The 21,500-nt window shown below is 39.8% G+C and overlaps 1 protein-coding gene and 1 pseudogene across 2 annotated transcripts in view; one reads left to right on the plus strand and one right to left on the minus strand.

Annotated features, from left to right (window-relative positions):
• The window catches only part of MAN1A2 (mannosidase alpha class 1A member 2), a 158,665-nt gene that overhangs the window by 70,936 nt on the left and 66,229 nt on the right, over positions 1-21,500 (plus strand). The window lies entirely within an intron of this gene.
• On the minus strand, positions 2,427-4,265 carry LOC146584546 (signal peptide peptidase-like 2B pseudogene; annotated as a pseudogene).

Consider the following 21,500-nt stretch of genomic DNA (forward strand, 5'->3'; position numbering starts at 1 on the left):
GATAATTGTACTTGATAGGTTTTTGTCTGGTTGTGATTCATCATGCTAGATATTGATCATGGTTTAAAAGATACCTAGCTATTAGTTGAGATAGAATTGTCCTTCTTACTGTTTTTTTTCAGAAATATGTTAATTTTTTAATTATTTATTTTCYCAGAATAGCATGACTGTCTCCATGGCATATTTTAATTGTCATATTACTGATATTAGATGAAAATCAACCGTGATCAGGCTTTTAATGGTAGGAGAGCTGGTTAAGAGGATGGCAAWATTTAACAACGTTCGCAATAGGATTGTATTGCTGTCCCTTCTTTCAATAAGAGTTCTCTTGTGCTCACTCACTGCAGTGGATGAGAAAATAATGAAATACACTTCYTTTACAACAAGAAATGCTGCTGTTTTAGCAACTGGCATCTTGGTTTAAAATTCTGTGGGCTTGTCCAGTCCATTGTAGTCACAATTTTTTTTTTTTTATTTGGCACACAACTCTTCCAAAGACTTGAACAACCCGATGTGTTACATTTGGGAATTTCTGCTGGACTTCCTGGGGCAATGAGCATGTGTGAAACTACAGTTTGTGGAGTGTGTGTTTTCATGTCTCCTTGGCCAAATGGTTTGGTTTGTATTGCCTTACTATGCCATTCTGTTGATGTAGAGGAACGAAGTTGTTTCTCTGTCTAGCTGGCAGTTCTCCTGCTTTTGTAAAATCACCGTCTTCCTTCAGAGGGCTTTATAAACTGAAGACAAACAGAACGTAACTGTGAAACTTSGCACAGTAGGAAATGTGCCTATGCATTTTGTTTCAGTTTCCTCAAGTTGAGTGAAAACTGAAGGCTTCTGGTGACCAAGATAGTAGGTCTGCAGTCTGGGAGGCTCTTGTTTAAATCTTCAGTGCAACAAGAAGTTTTTCSTGTCTGAATGTGGACAGGTCATTTGGCCTTTGGCTAGACGTCTATTATCAGATCCAAGAGTATACCTTTCTGGACCCATCTCCTAGATAGGAATAAGATCCAGATCTGTTACTGCTTTTGAGACTCTTTCAAGTTTTGAGTCTGTGGCTTCTCTCCAAGGTATATCATTAAAATATATAATGATTATATGCTAAAATAGTGAAATATGTACTTTTTAAATTATATTATCAAACCAAAGAGAGGAAATGATGTGTTAAAAAGCGTAAGAAAAAAGTGTGACAGGCTCCGTGGGATGCTTTAGGCAGCTCTCTGGTATTTTGCTCTGTGCMGGAGATTTCTTCTCATTAGCTACCAATATGAAGTGTTTACTCTACTGATCCTTATTCCTCATTCAGCTGTATGTTAACAGGCATACATAGYATCAAATTTCTGAATAGGAATTGCAAAATTTGTTGTGTCTACTCTGACTTAGGAGCCACTTATTAAGTGTTTTTGGAGAGAACAGAATTCAGGAGCATTGCTTAGTAGGAGTTACTGGGAGTCATATTGTAAGAACTAGGCACTCCTTTTCTCCACTCCAGATTATAATAGAATGGATAAAATTTTAACAGTTTGTGTTTTGATCAGAGAGGAAGCATGATCTTGCAGTTAAATTGTAACTTTTATGTCTTCTGTGCTCTCAGGCACCACTGTGCTTCCTCTTCACTAGCTGTCAAACAGTATTAACGTGGCCTAATTAACATACTGGGGTAAAATATATAGAGATCTCTTATGYGACCTGAGCCAGGCTTTTCTCAGTAATTCCTGTAACAATCTTTTAAYTTTTGGAAGAATTAACAGGGTCTTCATCATACTTGAAGGGGGCTTGTGATATAGCTGATAATATGAAGGAAATAACTAGGAAAGAAATGTTCCATGTGTCTGCTTTGGAGTATACATTGAATATGGCAGCCTAGGATCAAAATCAGCACTTCATGGTTTAAAAAACAAAACAAAATAATTTGTTTGGTCGCAGTATTACAGCTACAAGTATTTTTCCTTTCTCTTGCATTATTCTGGCAAATATTTCATTTTTGCATTTGGTTTATGCATCCATTTTTTAATAGTTTTGAATGATGCTCTTTAAAGACTTATTTAGCATTTTCTGTAGAACAGTATGTGCCTGTATGTAGGACTATTCCCTAGACTTACTGTTTAAGAATGCTTTGTGTTSTTTATGATTAACTTCTTATCCTACAATAATAAAATATCTTTATATCATTCTATTGTGAGCAATAATGTAAGGATAGAAATGCTTAATGAAACAGAGTATCATATATATACARAGATCGGAACAAGATAAAGCACTACATTTCACACACAAAAAAGGATGCTTTTACAAGTCCTRCTTTTATTGCTGAATTGGAATTGGCTACTCATGCAGTTTTTTGAATTCTCCTGGCTTCCTTCATTATCTGGAAATCAGTTGTGTTAAATAACTGTTTTCTCAAGGTGTGGTTCTAGAATTTTTGTCTGTCATGGTGTCTGGCTGGTTCTCTGCTTTGAGACTGCCTTATTCAAGATCACACTTTCGTAGTTGCTTATTTCTTCTCTTGATAATATGAAGCTTTTTTCTTCACTGTGTGTGTTGGTGTCAGTAAATTCTTCTTTAAAAACAAATGAATTATCTGGTTGTTCTTTATTGCATATGCGATTGATCATTTGTTGTTCTCCTTCTTTGAGTCGTATTTGTGTCTTTGTACCTTTTGGGATGTCAGGGTGGCTGATACTAATTTCCAAGGGAGGACAGGAGGGCTGCTTTGTAAAATCATTGCCTGTCCAAAAGACTGTCAACTCCTGGCGCAAAAAAGCAACAAGCAAGCAAGCAGTAAGTGTGAAGGTCACCAAGTAGAGAAGAGCTGGCTGACCTTTCTGCGTTAATGTCGAAGCTGTGAAGCTCACCAATAGACCATAGCTATACGCTATAGTRGAAGTTACAGAATAGATCCGTGAAGTGTGTGCTCGAATATCAAATCTATAAGAGTAGGCTACCAGGAAACCAGGAATTAAAATGTCCCCAAGGCCTAGGACAGTAAAAGGGCCGTTGTCAAAAGCTGATGAAGGATACCACGCTGGAATCTTCAGCAGAAAAGGGATTTTCTCATRGTGGGCTGTATTGAATGGTCCAAGAGCTACCATTTCCATTATGCTGTCACCACACTTGGTTAGTAAAGGAGTGATAAACACAAAAAAGACATCATAAACCAAAAGAGCAAGTAGAAATAAGCTGCAGTTCTTCATCTTTGGTATGTGAACTGTTTTCAGTTCATAAAGACAGATAGAGATTCCTAGAGCATCTTGTAGGATCCAAGCCCATTGATCCTCATTTCTGAAAACCATCCAAAGGACAACAATGAAGATGCTGAACCCTGCTAAGAGCAATTTCTTCACTTCCAAGCCTTTGTRAAAATGCTGTAAATAAACTTTCTGCTCCCCAAATGGGAGTTTGTTCAAGGARGGGGATAGACAGCTGTAGAGGCCGAGAGATGCATATAGGCAGAATAATCCTATCATTAAACACACTACATGATCATAAAAGCAGTAAAGCATGAGTAACAAAAAGGATGATGTTGCTATGCTTCCACAGATAAAGGGGATATTGAGATTGATTGTTACATATTCAAAATAATCTCTTTTTTTACAATTGGATTTGATGTATTGCTGTCTTTTCTTCTCTGTGGCTCCTGCCCAATAGCCTCCAGTGCTGACTGTACCCACTGCCAGAATGAACATGATACCCATATTACACCCCAAATCTCTGCCCAGCTTCTTGAAAAATAGATAGATAAAGTCCGTATTGCTGAGCAAATCTACAGGAATAGTGAGCTCTTCACAGTGATCCCAATCATGGGCATGCTTGCTGCCTCCTGGAAAAGTTACTAGGGCATCTCCCCCGAGGGTTAGTAGCCCTTGAGTCCCGTTTATTCCCTGGAGCCTGGAGCTCTCAAAGAAGTTGCAATCAGCCTTTCTCCCTGAGGCGGCTGAAGTGCTGAGGCCTGCACCTTCACTGTAATCTTCACCAAAGGAGGAAGGAAGACAACACAAGGCTGAGAAGGTGAAGCTCTGATCCAGCTGGAGCCAGTGAGGTTGGTTATCCTTGGGCTGGAGGAAGTGTGCCCAGTAAGAAGGAACTAGGAAGCAGTAGTCTCCTCCCTTCATGGGAATAACTTTGGTGAGTCTAGTTTGATGAGCCAACATTTGCAGAAAAAGCAGGAGGAGCAGGTGCGGTAGAAGCAGTGCCGCTATCTTCCGGATTTTCTGCATACTGCACCACCTTTTCTTATCCATTCCTTTCTCCAAGAAAGCTTCTGTCATTTTAGGATGACTCAGCTTACTTCCTTGTTACATGGCAAATCCTAGCTGAGCAGAAACTAGTCCCATCCACTGCTTTTTTCCTCTCTCTTTTTTTCCTTTTATGGAGTTACCCATTGGGGTAATAGTCTCCTTGCTATTATGTGGCAAGTCTGCCCCTTTCCTGGGGACAGCCCCACCCTTGTCTGTGACACCACRCGGCTCACCATGGTGACAAGCCCTGTCTCGCAGCTGCGCATTTTGCCTTCTGTCTGTGGGTACCTTCTAGGGCTGAGGGTCACCCAGCAGCTTTTGCCCTCCCTTTTACGTAGTCATTCTTTCAGCCTTGTGGCTATGTGAACGGGGAGATGCTAGCTCTGATGATAACTTCTCAAGCCCTTTGATGTTAGACTTTGGGTAAAATATCTTACTTCAGTTTATACTACCTTTCTAAACTTTTAGCCCTACTTAAAAAAAAAAAAAAAAATCTGTCATTACCTATAAGCTTTCCTGGCACACTTTATATTCTATTCTCACTCTTTGGTTTATGTCAGAACTTGAGAGAGAGCCTGTGTATATTGCAGGATGTACAAYGCAAATTATTGTAAGCCAGAAGCAGCAGGAGAGATGTTATTAACACAGATCCAGGGTGACTGAGGAATATGGTATGATGTGGTGGCTTCTGCAGACCCTTTTCAAGTACCTGGATTTTATCCAGGTGAATGAATGGCCAGAATCTTCCTATCATGACTAGATGGATAACTAATTGAATAGACATATAATCAACTTCTATTATTAATTTTGCTTTTKGGGCTAGCATGAAAGTTATTTGCAGCTAGAATTTATTCTGAGTGTATCTGAGCACAATGTTTGTTTGAAGATAAGCTAGCTGAGGTTGTCTAGGTGTTTCCATTCATACAGTTGTAAATTGTCTTGACCTTTCTATAAAGGTCTCTCTCCCATCAGGTCTTTTGACTGTAAAGGTATTTTGCATGCTTTCTGGTTGGTCTTTGACTTCCGATTTCTCCCTGCAAAATCAGCAAGTTGTGTATACTCTGCACAGTAAATTGGAAGACCAAGTCAAATAGTTTATGCTTTAATGTGAATATATCCTAGCAACAAGTTTAATTTAAAAGGTTTCATTTATCGTTTTAGAGCTGAGCACYTTTAGTTTGTTGATAYTTGCAGTTTAAGAAATGTAGATCTATTTCTCTGTTCTGATAGAATGATTGTTGTCAARCTGACAAATATCAAGAATGCAGTTTCAGTGATATCTTGCATTTCTTGCTCCATTAAAAACAATTTTCAGTTTCTCAAAGTCAAATATGTAACCCTGAAACAGAGTTAATGTTACTCCATTTAAACCCTTTCAACCATCTTCAGCATAATAAAACGCATCTATCCTTTCCAAAGCACAGAACTGACAATGATGAAATTATGGTAATTTCCACCATTTTCCTGTAGTCAATAGCTTGTTGCATCGTTCTTTGGCAGGGGGAATATTTGGCTCAAATGCTGTGAAAAATGAAAAATTAAGTGCTCTTTTAGCTTCTGATTATGATTGTGAGTAGAAACAATAGGGAAATATTCATTGTCTGTTGTTCATAGAAATTTTTCACTGAATCAATGCTACTGAACAAACCATGCTGAGGATTAGAGTGTAATCAATACAAGTCCTGATTTAAACAGTAGTGGCCACAAAAATGGCATTTATTTAAACAGAGGTGTCATACTGTAGCGTGTCTAGTTTTTTCTCACTATAGAGACATAGAGAGAAATCAAGTTCTGTGATCATACTGGCTGCCCTTACATCACATTTTTTGTGTTTTCCAGTATTAATTTGTACTTTAGTTTTCACAAGTTCTTTTAGCAGACTTAGGGAGTTTTCCTTGTCTTTCTGAGCTTTGCCTTTGGGAAACTGATCCTTTTCAGGCTGTTACTCTAAGCACTTGATAACATGTTTAACTGGAATTTTGGCTTAAATGTTATTAAACCTGACATAACTTTTTGTGATTAATATATGTTTAGTACAATCTTAATTCTCTATTTTTACATATATGCTAGGATATAGGCTTTATTTACATCTGTCTATACCATTTCTTGTTTAACGCTCGTTTCAATGGGCAGGCCTGTTTTCTTCTGATCCTCAAGAATTCACTACTTATCTTGGTATGCTTGCCCTGTTTTGTTTTGTTTTGATTTTGTTTTAACTGTATCATGGGTGCATTTTATCAAGAGGGGCAGAATTCTCACTTTTGTATCTGTCCATACATGAGAACCTGTCAGGTAGGTGTGTATGAGAGGCATGTGGTTCTTTGGACCACATGATGCATGCACGCTGTTACGTGCAGTTGTGTGCTGTTGAAAGGAGCTTAMTATTAGGGGCTGCAGCTGTAGAACACGTCTTCTAAACTGATTCTTTTGAGCCTCCAAGAAGTATGTGTGCCAGCTATGGTATGGTGCCACAGCCGCTCACTCTTTCTGACTCCAGAACTTAGATGGAAAAGCTCATGAGGTCATGGAGTGCTTAGAAAGTACTGCTCTGTCCTGCAAATATCTGAAATGCAAGCTGAGCTATAGGGGAGAGCACAACGGAAGAGCTAGTCATTGCCCATACCTTTTGTGCAGAAGACTTGGCAGGTCTGCATTTGTCTAGCCTCTGTCTATATCTGCACTCAGGATAAATTTACTATTCTTAATCTTTTTTTGTACCTTGATACTGTGTATAAATGTCCTATGAATATTCATCCGTGAAGGTTTACACTGTTCCTCTAAGAGAAGGCAGTGTTACCATGCTAATTTCAGACAGCAATAACTGAGTAATGGATAGGTTTATGGATAAAATGCAGAAGGTATTCAATGATTTGTGGTGCTTCAGTGGACAGAAGCATAACTTTACATGTGCTTGACTTTGCCTTTTCTCACAAGTTARTATTCTGAGTGCCTATGGCCTGCAGCTGCAGATTAATCCGTGACACTTACAAAAATTCAACACGTTTTCTGAAGCAAGATGAGACAAAAAAGAAATGGTGGTATCTGAAAACTCYGATTTGACTTGCTTGTCTAGCATCTTATAGGAAGTCTTTAACAAACCCAAGTATCTAACCCATGGCTTCTGGTCCTTCTGCTAGGCCTTCCCATAGTAGTTCAGCTGCAGCTGTTTGCAACAGGATTCCGAGGCTTTTTCTAGTTCTTGAGCGTGTTCTGGTTTGTAAAGGAGATGACTGAGAATTGAGGTTTGTARGTGATACTATTTTGCCTAGATTTCATTTCTTAGTGGTCCATAAAGAGGTTTGTGTGTAAGCAGGAGTAACCCTATTTTGTATTTAAAACAGCTAGGCATCTTATCTGGTATGAACTGCATTTTTCTGGAGGGATTCCCTAAGCTATATGTTGACTGTTTGGTTTTCTTATGAAGTAGACCTTTACAAATCCTTAAAACTCTGTGATTGATAATAGCAAATAAAATATTCCTGGTAGCAACAATGAATGGAATTATGGAACCTTAGAGTTGGATGGAAAGTCAGTTGTTGCATGGAGTACTTTACTCTGCATGAGAATTAGCATCACGTTAGGAAAACAAAGCAAATGTTATTCTGTTGGCATTTGTATGATAGTGGCAGGAGGACCTTTATATCATTATGACAAAGTGTTCTCGTCTTCTGATGATTTATTAATATCATAAAAGGAATAGCTTATTGTTTTATTTTTGTTGAACAAAGCTATTTATTTATATTTGTAATGTAAGAAAGCTTGATGATCTATTGTGTTTACTCTGCCAGCGTTAAAGTAGTTCTTTTATATGATCATCTTTTCTCATTTTTATAACTACAATCAAAATGACATATATTTCTGGGCAAGATGATCATATAACTCATGTGGATAAATTCAGCCTGAATTCTGTCATTTRAAATAGAGAGCGAGGGCTGTGAAGTACCTGATGTTCTATTAACAGATAATCAAAATAATCCTTTTCGAGGAAACTGATAGGCAGTGTCTCTTCTGTTCAGGAAATATCCTTAGTAAAATTATGCTGATCAGTGCCAGCTGATCTGTCCTACAGCCAACTTAAATCTGTAAAGCATAGGTCTTCTGTAAGCAAGACAAAGTATTTTGTGGACTGATTTCACAGTAGTACCTATGAAGGGTCTTCTCTAAATTAAATTTGCCAGAAAGTTTAAAAACTCTGATGGGATAACTTCAACGTATCTAATAAAGATTTCAGTTTGTTGCCAGGAGATGAGTTGCTTATTCGTAAGTGGTCATGACAGCTCAGTGATCTCTAATCTGATGCAGCCATGAAAACAAGATCTTTTCTCTTGAATTTTAAAGCACTGTCACGTACATAGCTACTACAGTGCAGTCTGTAATCCTCGTGCACTTTCTGTTTACCAGACTTGTAGTAGACCTTTTCTCGACTGGAAAATGATACTTAGCCCAACTCACTGCTGCATCTGTGCTCTGCACGACACCCAGAGAAGGAAGGAAGGAAGGAGGGGAAAACTGACTTCATGGCATTTTTGTTCCCTCTGTTCTAAGTCTAATTGGAAATTAGTTTGCCCATTGGTGTAATATGATTTAAACTGGTAGAATTTAAAAATAAGCTGTTTAAGCAATAGAAAATACAGTAGCTGTGCAGTAATAGCTGCTGTTAAAGCTCTTTCTTTGATCATGTTCCTATAGAGGGTTATAGAAACTAAAAAAAAATTATTTGTAACTGCTTGCATCATCTATATCTCCTGATGACAGCATTTATTTTTGCCTCACTCTTCAAGAGTTCAGCAGTCATACTGATGCTGAGTGGCATTAATAACAGAAGCACCTGTCTTACCTTTTATTTTACCAGATATTCATTTACTAGCGTTACTGCTGACACTGTAAAATGTTAATTCCTACCYACTGAGTTCTCCTATGCTTTTTTCTCCTATGTTAGCTTCCACAGTGGAGTTTTTCAAGTTTGGTCTCATTTTGACAAGAAGTATGGCGTTTTGTAAGCTTAAATTAATTCCTCCAATTAGATTTTAAGCTGCCCTTTTTTATCTTAAAACAAAACAAAAAAACAACTCTAGACATGATCACGTCTTAAAACAGGGCCGCTTTGGCTGTTTTTGCCTTTTGAAACCTATTTTGACTCAGTGCTAACTGGTAGATTTCCTTCTCAAAAAGAGTCTTGAATATTAAAAACTGTTGTTCCTTAATGGTTATTTGCCTGATTCCAGTGGCTTAGATGAGAACAGTACATTTGGTACTGTGAGAGAATARCAAAATAAATGCCATGAATGTTACAAAGACTGCTAAGCAAAACTACTAAAAATAGCCAGCTTGCTTCTAAGGATATGTGTGCCTGTCCCATGGCAGAGATGGTGAACTCTCCTAGTCCATTAGGAACCTGAAAGATGCAAAACAACATCTGCAGTGGTACTGAATTACCWTTTATGAATTGCAAAAATTGACTGACAAGTGTCTAACAAAATGGCCGAGATCTCTGGCCTACTAACATTGATTTTTTTTTCTTTAAAATATAAAACAACAGGTAAGTACCTGAACCAAAAGAACACAACTGTTATGTTCATATTCAAGAAGGGTAATGTAAGGTGATCTACATTAGATGATCTATGAGCCAATTAGTCTGATATCAGTCCTATCAATGCCTACTCCTAATGTATGTGTTAATCTTACATAAGCTAAATATATCTATAAATCTGTGAAAAATGGGCAGTTTACTTCAGTTATTATTTTAAAAAAATGCATTTGATGAAAGGGAGTGTATTTAATGTAGAGAAATTTTTATACTTGAAATTGTGTAAAAAAGTTAAATTTCTGAGAATATTAAAACTGTGAAATTTCCTTGAATATTTTATTTCTATAGTGTCTGTGATTTTTGTATTTTAATCTTTTCTGTCATACCAATGGAAGGAGGGAGTCTGTGTGTATAATGAGTATACATAGCATGAAGCAATACATAATTTCATCTATGCTTAACTTTTTTTGTGAAGACAAGTACAGTTTAAAGGAGTCTGAGTCATTCCTGATAAAGTTTAAAGAGGAAACCAAGATTATTTAAAATGGAAATCTTGGTAGGATATTCGAGAGAAACAAAAGACAAATACAAAGGAATGATTGAGTTGAGGAAGGAAGGAGAAACTGATAAAATGTGAGCACAGAGCTGAAGGACAAAGACTAAGTTGCAGAGAAACATAAGTGGAAAATAAAGGAGGTGCTTGACATGAGTAGAGACCATATTAGGAGCAGATGTTACAAAAAAGCCGATGTCAGAGAGATTAATAATCAGAGAAGGCAGRCTATTTTTAGTGAGGGAAAAGGACTCTCAAAGGAATTGCACAAACTACTTTAATTGCTTACCTTCAGACCCATTTCTTAGGATTCTTAGCTTTTTAGATATTGCGCGCACTGATTTTCCGATGGCCATCTAGTTACATTTTATCGTCCTCCTTTCCTGCTCTCCAAACCAACCTATTTTCTCACTGCCTGCAACTAGTCAGTGAGCATCTAAGTCAGAGGTGAGACATTCTCCATGTTCTCATATGTGACTTTCTCAGTAAAGAGAACTATCAACTGGAAGGAGAATCTCTTTTAAAGTCCACTTACATCCTAGCGGCATGCTGAGTAATTCTGGTTGGTATGTTGTGCAAATTCAATGTTATTGCTTCTAATTTTGAGACAATTTGTTTACAGAGGTAACTAATCTGGCATAACTAATTTGTGCAYGTAAAAGTACTCTGGAAGAAGTCAGGGATACCCAAGACACAAAGGAAGGAAAGATACAGTACAAGTTGCCTGGCCTGAAAACAACTTTTAATAATAATAGAAAGGAGTACTAACTCAGAACTACTGTTGTTTGGCTCTGTTATCTCTAATTCGATCCTCCTCAACCAAAGGAAAGTCTTCCTTTCTCCAGACTTTCTCCCTTACATCCAGGCTACGGGATTCTTGAGGGCTRCCCTTAGCAGTGAAGACTGAAGCAAAGAAGGCATTCAGTAATTTTGCCTTCTGTAGCCAGTGTCCCCACCCCATTCAGTAGCAGGCCCACATTCTCCCCAGTATTCCTCTTGCTACCAATGTATTTGAAGAATCCCTTCTTGTTGTCCTTGACATCCCTTGCCAGATTTAATTCCAAATGGGCCTTAGTCTTCCTTGCTGCATCTCTACATACTCTGACAGCCTTCTTATAATCCTCCCGAGTAGTCTGCCCCCTCTTCCACATTCTATGTACTTTCTTCTTCTGTCTGAGTTTTATCAGGAGCTCCTTGCTCACCCATGCTAGTATCCTGCCACCTTTGCTGGATTCCTTTCTCCTTGGGATGCACTGCTCTTGAGCTTGGAGGAAGTGATGCTTGAATACTAGCCAGCTCTCCTGAACCCCCCTTCCTTCTAGGGCCTTAACCCATAAGATTCCTCCAAGTAGGTCTCYGAAGAGGCCAAAGTCTGCTCTCCTGAAGTCCAAAGTTGCGCTCCTGCTTATTGCCTTACCTTGTTCATGCAGGATCCTGAACACAACCATCTAGTGGTCACTGCAGCCAAGGCTGCTCCTAACCTTCACCCTAACCATTTTTTTTTGTTGGTTAGTACAAGGTCCAGTAGGACACCCTTCCTCGTAGACTCCTCCACCACCTGTGTCAAGAAGTTATCATCAGTGCTCTGCAGGAGCCTCCTGGACTGCTTGTGCCTTGCTGTGTAGTCCCTCCAGCAGATATCAGGGTGGTTGAAGTCTCCCATGAGAACCAGGGCCTGTGATYGTGAGGCTACTTCCAGCTGTCTGTAGAAGGCCTCATCGACTTCTTCTTCCTGGTCAGGTGGCCTGTAGTAGACACACAGTGTYMCCCATGYTAGCCTGCCCTTTGATCTTTACCCATAAGCTCTCAACTGCCTCCTCCCCSACCCCTAGGCAGAGCTCGTCCAGTTGCTCTCTCACATAAAGAGCAACTCCACCACCTYGCCTTCCTGGCCTGTCTTTCCTAAAAGGCACATAGCCATCCATGACACCGTTCCAGTCATGCGAGCTATCCCACCATGTCTCTGTGATTGCAATGAGATCATGGCCTTGTGACTGCAGACAGATCTCCAGTTCCTCCTATTTATTCCTCATGCTGCATGCATTGGTGTACAGACATTTCAAAATCATGCCTGCAGGTTTTCCAGGAAAGGTGTAATGGGGTCCCCTATGGCCATGTTTCATATGCACATCCCCAGCTGCATGCACCCGCTGGAGGCCCCCCAACCCGAGTTGTGTTTTATTGACTACCTTCTCTCTATGACCCTCCCCTTTCCCCTTCCTACTTAKTTTAAAGCCCTCTTTACCAGGCTGGCCAACCTGTTGGCAAAGACACAGGTGCCCCACTTAGTGAGGTGGATCCCATCTCTCCCCACCAGTTGCTGATCTTCAGACAGTGTCCCATGATTGTAGAAACCAAAACCCTGTTGCCAACACCAGCGGTGCAGCCAGTTGTTAATTTGGATAATTTGTCTACTCCTCCTCCCATCCCTCCCCCTCATCAGCAGGACTGAGGAGAAGACCACTTGGGCTCCCAGGCCCCTGGCCACCGTTCCCAAAGCTCTGAAGTCTTGCTTGATTGTTTCTGGTTTGCTCTCCATATCATTAGCACCCACATGAAAGAGCAACAGAGGGTAGGGTAGTAGTCTGATGAGCGGATAAGCCTTGGCAGCCTTTCAGTGACATCTCATAACCATGTCCCCGGCTGGCAGCAGACCTCTCTAGAGGAGGGGTCAGGTTGGCAGATAGGCGCCTCTTTGTTCCGCGGCATGGAATCACCCACTACAACCACTTGTCGCCTCTTCCGAGTGCTCACGCAAGGCACAGAGTCTGACAGCCCAGATGCTTCCCTTGAGGTCAGGTCTGGGTCCTCCTCATCCTGGGGTGTACTAAACCTGTTCTTCAACTGTAACTCCCAAGTCTGCAGAAGGATTAGAGACCCTTCTTCTTCTTCTACGAGAAGCAACTAGTTTCCAGCCTTCTTCTACAGTGCTGTGCTGTACTATTTCACTCTGCACAGAGCCTTCCAGCAACTCCCCTGCTGCAGGGAATTGGGACTCCTGGAGCAGTACAGTCTCCAAGAATACCCTGTCTATCTCCTGCTCACTTTCTTGGATTCTTCTTAGTCTGTTGACTTCATCCCACAACTCCTTGACTTGATGACACAATCGTCAACAGGAGAATACTTMTTGCAGGAGGGCTGACTATCAGTCCAGGCCTTCTGGAGAGGCTCCAAGCACTCCCWGCAGCCTGAGACCTGTAGGGCTGCATCTGCTGTAAGAGGGTCTGTCTGGGCTGAAGCTTCTGACACAGCTGATGCAGTAATTCCAACAGCTACAGGCAAATGTGCTTTATGGCAAGTTATAACCACGTTTGTGAAAGTGGGCACTACTAAGACTGGAAAAAAAAAGATGTCCTCTTGCACCTTACTGCTCTTCTCCTGTGTGAACTGCTGCTCAAACTGCTGCATCTGTTTGCTGCCTCTGTTAGCTGCACTATCTTCTTCAACTTACTCATCAATGGCCAGGATGAAGGGACAGRGTGCCTCCTCACCAAATTTGCTAATGAYACCAAGCTGGGAGCAGTGGCTGATACACCAGAGTGCTGTGCTGCCATTCAGAGAGAACTGGGCGCAGAGGAGCCTCATGAAGTTCAACAAGGGCAAGTGCAGGGTCCTGCACCTAGGGAGACAGGTCCCCAGCTAGATTTGTTAACATGGGGAGACATGCACCCCATGCACCAGGACACACTGGGGGCTGACCTGCTGCAAAGCATCTCTGCAGAGAAGGATCTGGGAGTGCTGGTGGACAGCAAGTTGACCATGAGCCAGTAATGTGCTCTCGTGGCCAAGAAGGCTAATGGTATCCTGAAGTGCATTAAGAAGAGTGTTGCCTGCAGGTGATCCTACTACTCTACTCAGCCTTGGTGAGGCCTCATCTCAAGCACTGTGTCCAGTTCTGGGCTCCCCAGTACAAGAGAGACATGGAGCTACTGGAGAGAGTCCAGCGTAGGGCTACAAAGATGATTAAGGGACTGGAGCATCTGCCTTAYGAGGAAAGGCTGTGAGAGCTGGACCTGTTTAGCCTGGAGAAAACTGAGAGGGCATCTTATCAATGTCTATAAATACCTTAAGGAAGGGTGTCAAGAGGATGGGGAYGGACTGTATTCATTAGTGCTATGTGACACGACAAGAGGCARTGGGCACAAACTGAACTACAGGAAGTTCCACCTGAAYATAAGGAAGAACTTCTTTACTGTGAGAGTGGTGGAGCACTGGAAGAGGTTGCCCAGAGAGGTTGTGGAGTCTCCTTCTCTGGAGATATTCAAAACCTGCCTGGATGCAACCCTGTCTAACGTGCTCTAGGTGACCCTGCTTGAGCAAGGGAGGTTGGACTAAATGGTCTGCAGAGGTCCCTTCCAACCTCAACCACTCTGTGATTCTGTGACTAATTCTGTGATCTATTAAGGTACTTCTCTACCTTACTGCTTTCTCAGAGTTGTGCAAATTGTTCTGGATAACGAAATAGCCTAATGCTTGATACCATGTTTTTCTGTGCAGACTTTGGTGAGAACAGAGACAGCTGCATAGGTTTTTGTTAGATCACAGTGACTAGAAGGGTGTATTTAGAGAGAGAGGCAAAACCTAAAATCCAAATCAGACAAATGGATCACTCATTAAGATGAAAATGTGAATCAAGATCTGCAAACTAGCATGTACGGTAACCARCTGGAAGAGCATGAATCTTCTTCAGCCATTAAACTGATGCTTTATATACTGAAGCTGTCACCTTAAAATATGAAGGGCATGTTTCTGAGACTATTAATCCAACTAAGGCCAAAATATTCAGCAGAAAGTCTTAAAGATAAAAGCCTTATCAATATATCCAGTGGCTGAGGCAAAATGGAAGACGAACTTTTTAGAAAATTATATTTTGCTAATATAGTTGTTAGGTGTTTCATTCTATTGCTATGGATGGGAAATAGCACAGAATTGCCTCAATTCCTGCTTACGAGAGACACAAGGGTTTTTTTATACAAATTAAAAAACCTCTTTCATTTAGATGCATAGATCAGACTTCGAGTCATTTTGTTAGGAAGTAATATATTCTAGACCTCTGCTTCATTTGATAATTACTACCTAGTGAGCATTAAGGTCATGGTGCAGTGCGGCTGGTTCTGTAGGTAAGATGACTTTTGATCCTGGAAACCGCATCAGGCAAAATAGATGCATTGCACAAATTCATGAAAGTCGAGCGCTCTCACTGTCAGTGATACCATTACTACCAAATTGTATACRTGTTTCCTTTGAACACTAAGCATGACTTAAGACAACAAGGCAGGTCTATCTAACTACTGAATAAAAGTAAAGAATAGAGCATTTGATGACACTGCTAGATTCAGGTCCTTCTTTGTCTCGTGTGACAGGACAAGAGGCAATGGGCAGAAATTGAAGCACAGGAAGTTCTGCCTGACCATGAGGGGGAATTTTTTCACTGTGAGAGTGACGGAGCACTGGAAGAGGTTGCCCAGAGAGGTTGTGGAGTCTCCTTCTCTGGAGATCTTCAAGGCCTGCTTGGATGCAACCCTGTCTAACATACTCTAGGYGACCCTGCTGAGCAGGGAGGTTGGACTAGATGATCTCCAGAGGTCCCTTCCAACCTTACTGATTCTGTGATTCTTGAGGAAAATGTTTGGTATTCTTGGCTCAATTTAGAATAGGTATGGCTTCCTGCAGAGTAGGAACTGCAGTACTAAAGTCTTTGCAGGCCTTTTATGGCTAACGAACCATTCAGTATTCAATTTGCTAGGCAAGATTTTCTGCATAGATAGAGACAGAGGCTAGTGATGTGACTTACTGCTGAAAATCAAGATAAGTAGTTTGGTAAAAAAAAAAAAAAAGATGATTATCTTGATGAGAATTGTTTTATTACTATTTTTATAAGCCACTATTCCATGTTGCTTAGGAAGAAAACGTGTGCATGCCAGGTGAACAGGCTTAAGTTCCAAAGAGATGCAACTTTCTTCAATATTTCAGATTCTTCAGTCTTACAGTATTCCTAAGGAAGTTCCTCTGCAAGTACAGACATCCTTACATGCATCTGTCTAGCAAACAATGAAGAAATAGCTCCCTTTTTACACATTCAGTTCTAATAAATTCCACAGGTTTAACTAAAAAGCCTTTTGTGAGWAGAGAGAGATACAATGAGATTCAAGTAATATTTTAGCCATCTCAGTCATCTTTGCATGATGTGAAAGCAGGAAATCACTTAAACTATATTTACACATGTTTGTCAGTAACAATTGAAGAGGTTTGTCACATCTAGAACTCGTCCTGCAGATGGAAAACTTGTGCTCATGCACAACTTAGCATGGCAACTACTAGCTCCATTACTTACAGTCATGAAAAGATGCACAATTATGTAAATACAATTACAGCTTTTCAGCACTGCAGGTATCTGAATCATAGTAAATATTCAAGGAAGGAGTACTTGCAGACACAGTTAGGATATTACTGTAGTTAAGAGCCTTTTGCTGTCTTGATGAACTTGGAACAAGGACTTGATGAGCAACACTTTTAGCATTTCTAAAAGATTAAAAATCTTTAGACAAGACTTGCAATGGGATGCTTTTAGCATCWATGTTACTTTCTGTATAATAGAAAAATTAATATGCAAAAAAAATCTCAGCAGTGTAAGACCGGGGTGGGGGGAAGGGGGGAGAATCAGCTTAAACTTGGACAAGGGGATGAACTAAAAATACCTCAAGTCTAAAATTCAATCACAGTTCCTCCTCCTTCAGGGACCAGGAAATAATGGCAGGAAAGTCTCTTTTCTTTGAATTCTCTTGTTTCATTTCTTTGGTATAACCATTGCACAGAGTCCCCTCAGAAAATCTGTTTCTATGGCATATTGCCATCACTTACCACTGAGCTTTATCAATGAGGCCACGGTTTTTGGAAGAAATCAGCTTCCACCAATCTAAGTGGAGTATCTGGACCAGATTTCAAACTAGGTCACATACAAGTAACTAGGACTATGCTGGGAGGGTTCAATTTTATTTTCCTCTCTTAGTTTTGAGTTCTTAAGACATTAGGAACAGTTTTACGATATGCAAATATTCTTTGACTCTGAGCAGTGAAATGAAGATCTAAGGGTGGTGTCTTCTTTTCTTTTGTTTTTAAGCTTTGGTGGCCCACGCTACTAATTTAAGCCTTGTCACAGAGTCACAGAATTGGTAAGGTTGGAAGGGACCTCTGGAGATCATCTAGTCCAACCCCCCCTGCTCAAGCAGGGTCACCTAGAGCATGTTGGACCGGATTGCATCCAGGCAGTGCAGCCCTCAGGTGTATCAGTGACTCCTCCCAGCTTGGTATCACCAGCAAACTTGTTGAAGAGATGTTCTGTCCTTTTGGACCCCTGGGGGACACCACTAGCTACAGGCCTCAACTACACTCTGTGCCACTGATGACAACCCTCTGACTGCTACCTTTCAGCCAGTTCTCAATTCTCCTCACTGTCCACTCATCTAGCTGGCACTTCCTGAGCTTACCTAGGAGGATGCTGTGGGAGATAGTGTTGAAAGCTTTGCTGAAGTCAAGGTAGACAGTGTCCACTGCTTTCCTCTCGTCTACCCAGACAGTCATGCCGTCATAGAAGGCTATCAGATTGTTGAAGCAGGATTTCCGCTTGGTGAATCCCTGCTGGCTACTCCTGATCACCTTCCTTTTCTCCACATGCTTGGAGWTGACATCCAGGAGGAGCTGTTCCATCACCTTTCCAGGGATGGAGGTGAGGCTGACCAGCCTATAGTTGCCTGGGTCCTCCTTCTTGCCCTTTTTGAAGACTGGGGTGACATTGACTTTCTTCCAGCTCTCGGGCACCTCTCCTGTTCTCTATGACCTTTCAAAGATATGTATCTTCAGCTATTTGAAGTATTTCCTGAGATTCTGTCTTTAGGGGGATATAGAGGGGTATAATTTTACTTTTATATGCTAAATCAGGAATACATACAGTCCTCAGCCTAACAGAGGTGACTGGATGTCTTCTGATTGTGATGTGTTCTTGCAAGTACTGTTAACAGTGCTGCCTGAACTTGTAGTTATTGCTATTTCGCTGACTTCCTTGCTGGCCTTCTGGCTTGCTCATATTCTGAAATTACTGGCACAGTGATTGCATAGCTTTAACTGTCTTGGTTTAGATTCATACGTATTTAAATCAGCTCAAACTTTATACATAATTGTATCATTGAAAACCGCTTTCAATACTATAGTTTGTTCTACAAATCACTGTTGCATGTTYGAGTTGCTTAAAGGCTGGAGAGCAGTATATAAAGAATTAGCCATTAGGAATATTCTTCTAGTGAGGATGTTTTGGGGGCATTCTCCAACTGAATATTTCTTACCCTAAGAATTTCAATATCTTTTATTAATAGGAATAATGCAAACAAATAATTGTAAGTGTAGAGTTTTCAGATGCTGCAGGATCCAAAAGCTGAAGTTAACAAATTCAGGCTAGAAATTTCTTTCTGAACTATGCACAATTTAACCAGAAATCATAATTTCATTGTAGATTACATGATGAAGTTTTATCTCTGCACTACAGTGTGATTCATCTTAGATGACCATGATCGTTCTATCTGATGTCAAAGCTTATAAATCTGTTCCCTAATCTTGATCCATCTACTATTTCCCAATCTAAAATTTCAGCAAGAAGTTTTAAAATGTATTTATGCATGTGAAACAAGTAATTTTCATGCAAATGGGCCAAAATAGGGTTTTTAGTTCTTCTCAGGGTTTCCTCCCTGCCCTTCCCAATTAGCAAAGACTCCACCTGTATTATTGCTTTTATTTATACTCTACCTTGCATATTTTGTCTTGATTGATTATTCAAGGTCAGGGTGTTGTATGAATTTTACTAATAATTTTCTGTCTTTTTTCTTGTCAGTATCATTACTAAAAAATCATCTAAGGCATAAGGCTACTGTTACTTCACAACTTCATCAAATTATATTCTGATTACTCCAGTATCCTTTTTTTCAGTTTGAGCATATCCAATCTTAAAATTCATTTAGAGAGCTCTATAAAAGTCCTTTTGCTGACTTATTGCTTTCAGATCCACCTCTTTACATTCTTTTTTGCATCTCTTCCTTCTCCAGTGCATCAAATACAGTTAGATGTCATGCTTAGTATTCTTTCCTGTTTCATGCCTTACTACTCATCCCCAAAAGATGTTAAGATACTGATCTTTTCCCACCTTCATACCAATGAAGGCAGTCTTGATTGCTCATTTTTTTCAGGTTCTCCAACAAGCATCTTTTTTCTTTTTCTGCTCTAGACTTTACAAAACAGAAATCTTTTTTTTTTTTACATGTGAGCATAGCATGTCCATGTTGCATCACTTTGTGTTTAGATCGTATGATATTTGAGGGGGCATGGTAGTTTTTTTAGTTATATGTCTGTGTGGTCCCTCAACCTGAGAAATGATGTTGTCTCCAAATAAGAAGAGACTTTGCAGAAATTTAGTGAGTAATTTCAGTGGCTTAGTTAAAATGTGTGCTAACAACTAGTTAGTAAAAACAGTTTTATGTTGTGGAGATCTACTAAATATGCGCTTTTGGAAAAGATGTTTCCCATAGGTTTAGAAGGAACTGTTTCCCAGTTGCTCATTTAACTAATAAATAATAGGCTCTGAATAAGAATATTACAGATTTATGTTCCAAAATTACACTACTAGTTTTGTTTGGAATAGAGGAGAAAGGTTATGGTGTTTCAGCTTGAATGTTTGTAGTTTTAAGCTAAAAGTGACCTCTTACTTCAGCATTTAAGTTGCGTAGTTACTGTTAGTGCCAGCACTACATACTTTTTAGTGATCTTCTGGATAATCTCTCAAATTGAAAACTCTTTGCGGCTGGGTTCAAATGTGTTGTTTTGACCTATTTCTGTGGTAGGAAGCTTCCAGGAAAGAAGTGTATCCTATATTTTTCTGTGTTGGAAGAAGAAGTCTTTAGTTTTCTGCTGGAATTAGTGTAACTGTGTCTGAATTGAAGACTGTGAAATTAAGAAATCAGCAACTTWGTCTACTAAAATTAGGAATCTGAAAACACTAGAGATCACTGATTTATACACTATATGCCTTTATTCTCTATTTTCCAAAGCATGGGCTTCATCTGGAAGAGAAAAAGAACACAGAAGGAAGAGTCTATCCTGTTATTTGCTTGTTTCCTGGAGCTGTAGATGAAATAATTAGTTTGGTAACATAGTGATTACTTTCTTTTATGTAATGTGGAATTTAATGTTTATCCTAGGAAAGGAAAATTTCTATCATACTACTTTTTCTTCTTTGGAACTTTCATTAAATTGAACATATTGTATTTAATGATTCTCATAAGCCTCAATAAATTGCATCTGTTTCTTTTGCTTTTTGGGATTTGCCTTTTTATGCTTGTTTAATTCTGAGGAGTGGTGGGAGGGCCTAGCATAGTAATAGCTTAGGAGAAAAGGAACTCTTACTGTGATTTGAGTCTCCTTCATGCTTTTTAGGTTGCAGTACAAATTTAGCAAAGGGCTTTGTCAGTCTAGAATATTTTGGGAATGATTATTTTTCCTTGAAAATCAGCAAAAGTCTTTTTTGATAAGTCTCAGTTGTTTGATTCCTGCTTTATCTGAGTAGAGAATATTTTACAGTCATCTTCCACTTTTAAGTATTTGTATGTGTTTAAGCCTGCTGACATTGCTATCAAGAAATACTTGCGGTTCTTACAGTTGACCCATCTTTACCAGAAGTGGTCTTGATTCCAGCTGGAGCGTTTGGGCTCTGGAGATTCAGTATATCATAGAGAATAATGAATTTGTAGACCTGTTCTGATCTGGCCTGGTGGTGGCTAGAGCACTCTCAACCAGTAGAAGCAAAAGTGGTAGGGAAGGAAAGTTTGTGCTATAAAATAAATACAAAGTCCAACAGCAGAGTCTACTGCGATGTCTGCAGATGATATTCTAGTATGACAAGTTCCAGGACCCAGCATAAATGAATTCAGGTAGCCTAAGCACTATATGAAGGTGTAGATTAATTTCTTACTGGCAGGTGGGTCTTAATAGCTCCACTCATAAGAAAGAAGTATTAGTTGTCTTTTTTTTTCCCAAGACATGAAAAACAACATTAGAAATGAAACAGAACTGGTCCTGTCAAGAAATTGTTAAGAGTAATCAGACTTAAGAGGAGAGATTAAGCACCCATTATTTTTTCATTCAT

This window comes from Rhea americana, unplaced genomic scaffold (genome assembly GCF_003343005.1).
Source record: "Rhea americana isolate MKP2758 unplaced genomic scaffold, rheAme1 scaffold_92, whole genome shotgun sequence".
Lineage (NCBI taxonomy): Eukaryota > Metazoa > Chordata > Aves > Rheiformes > Rheidae > Rhea > Rhea americana.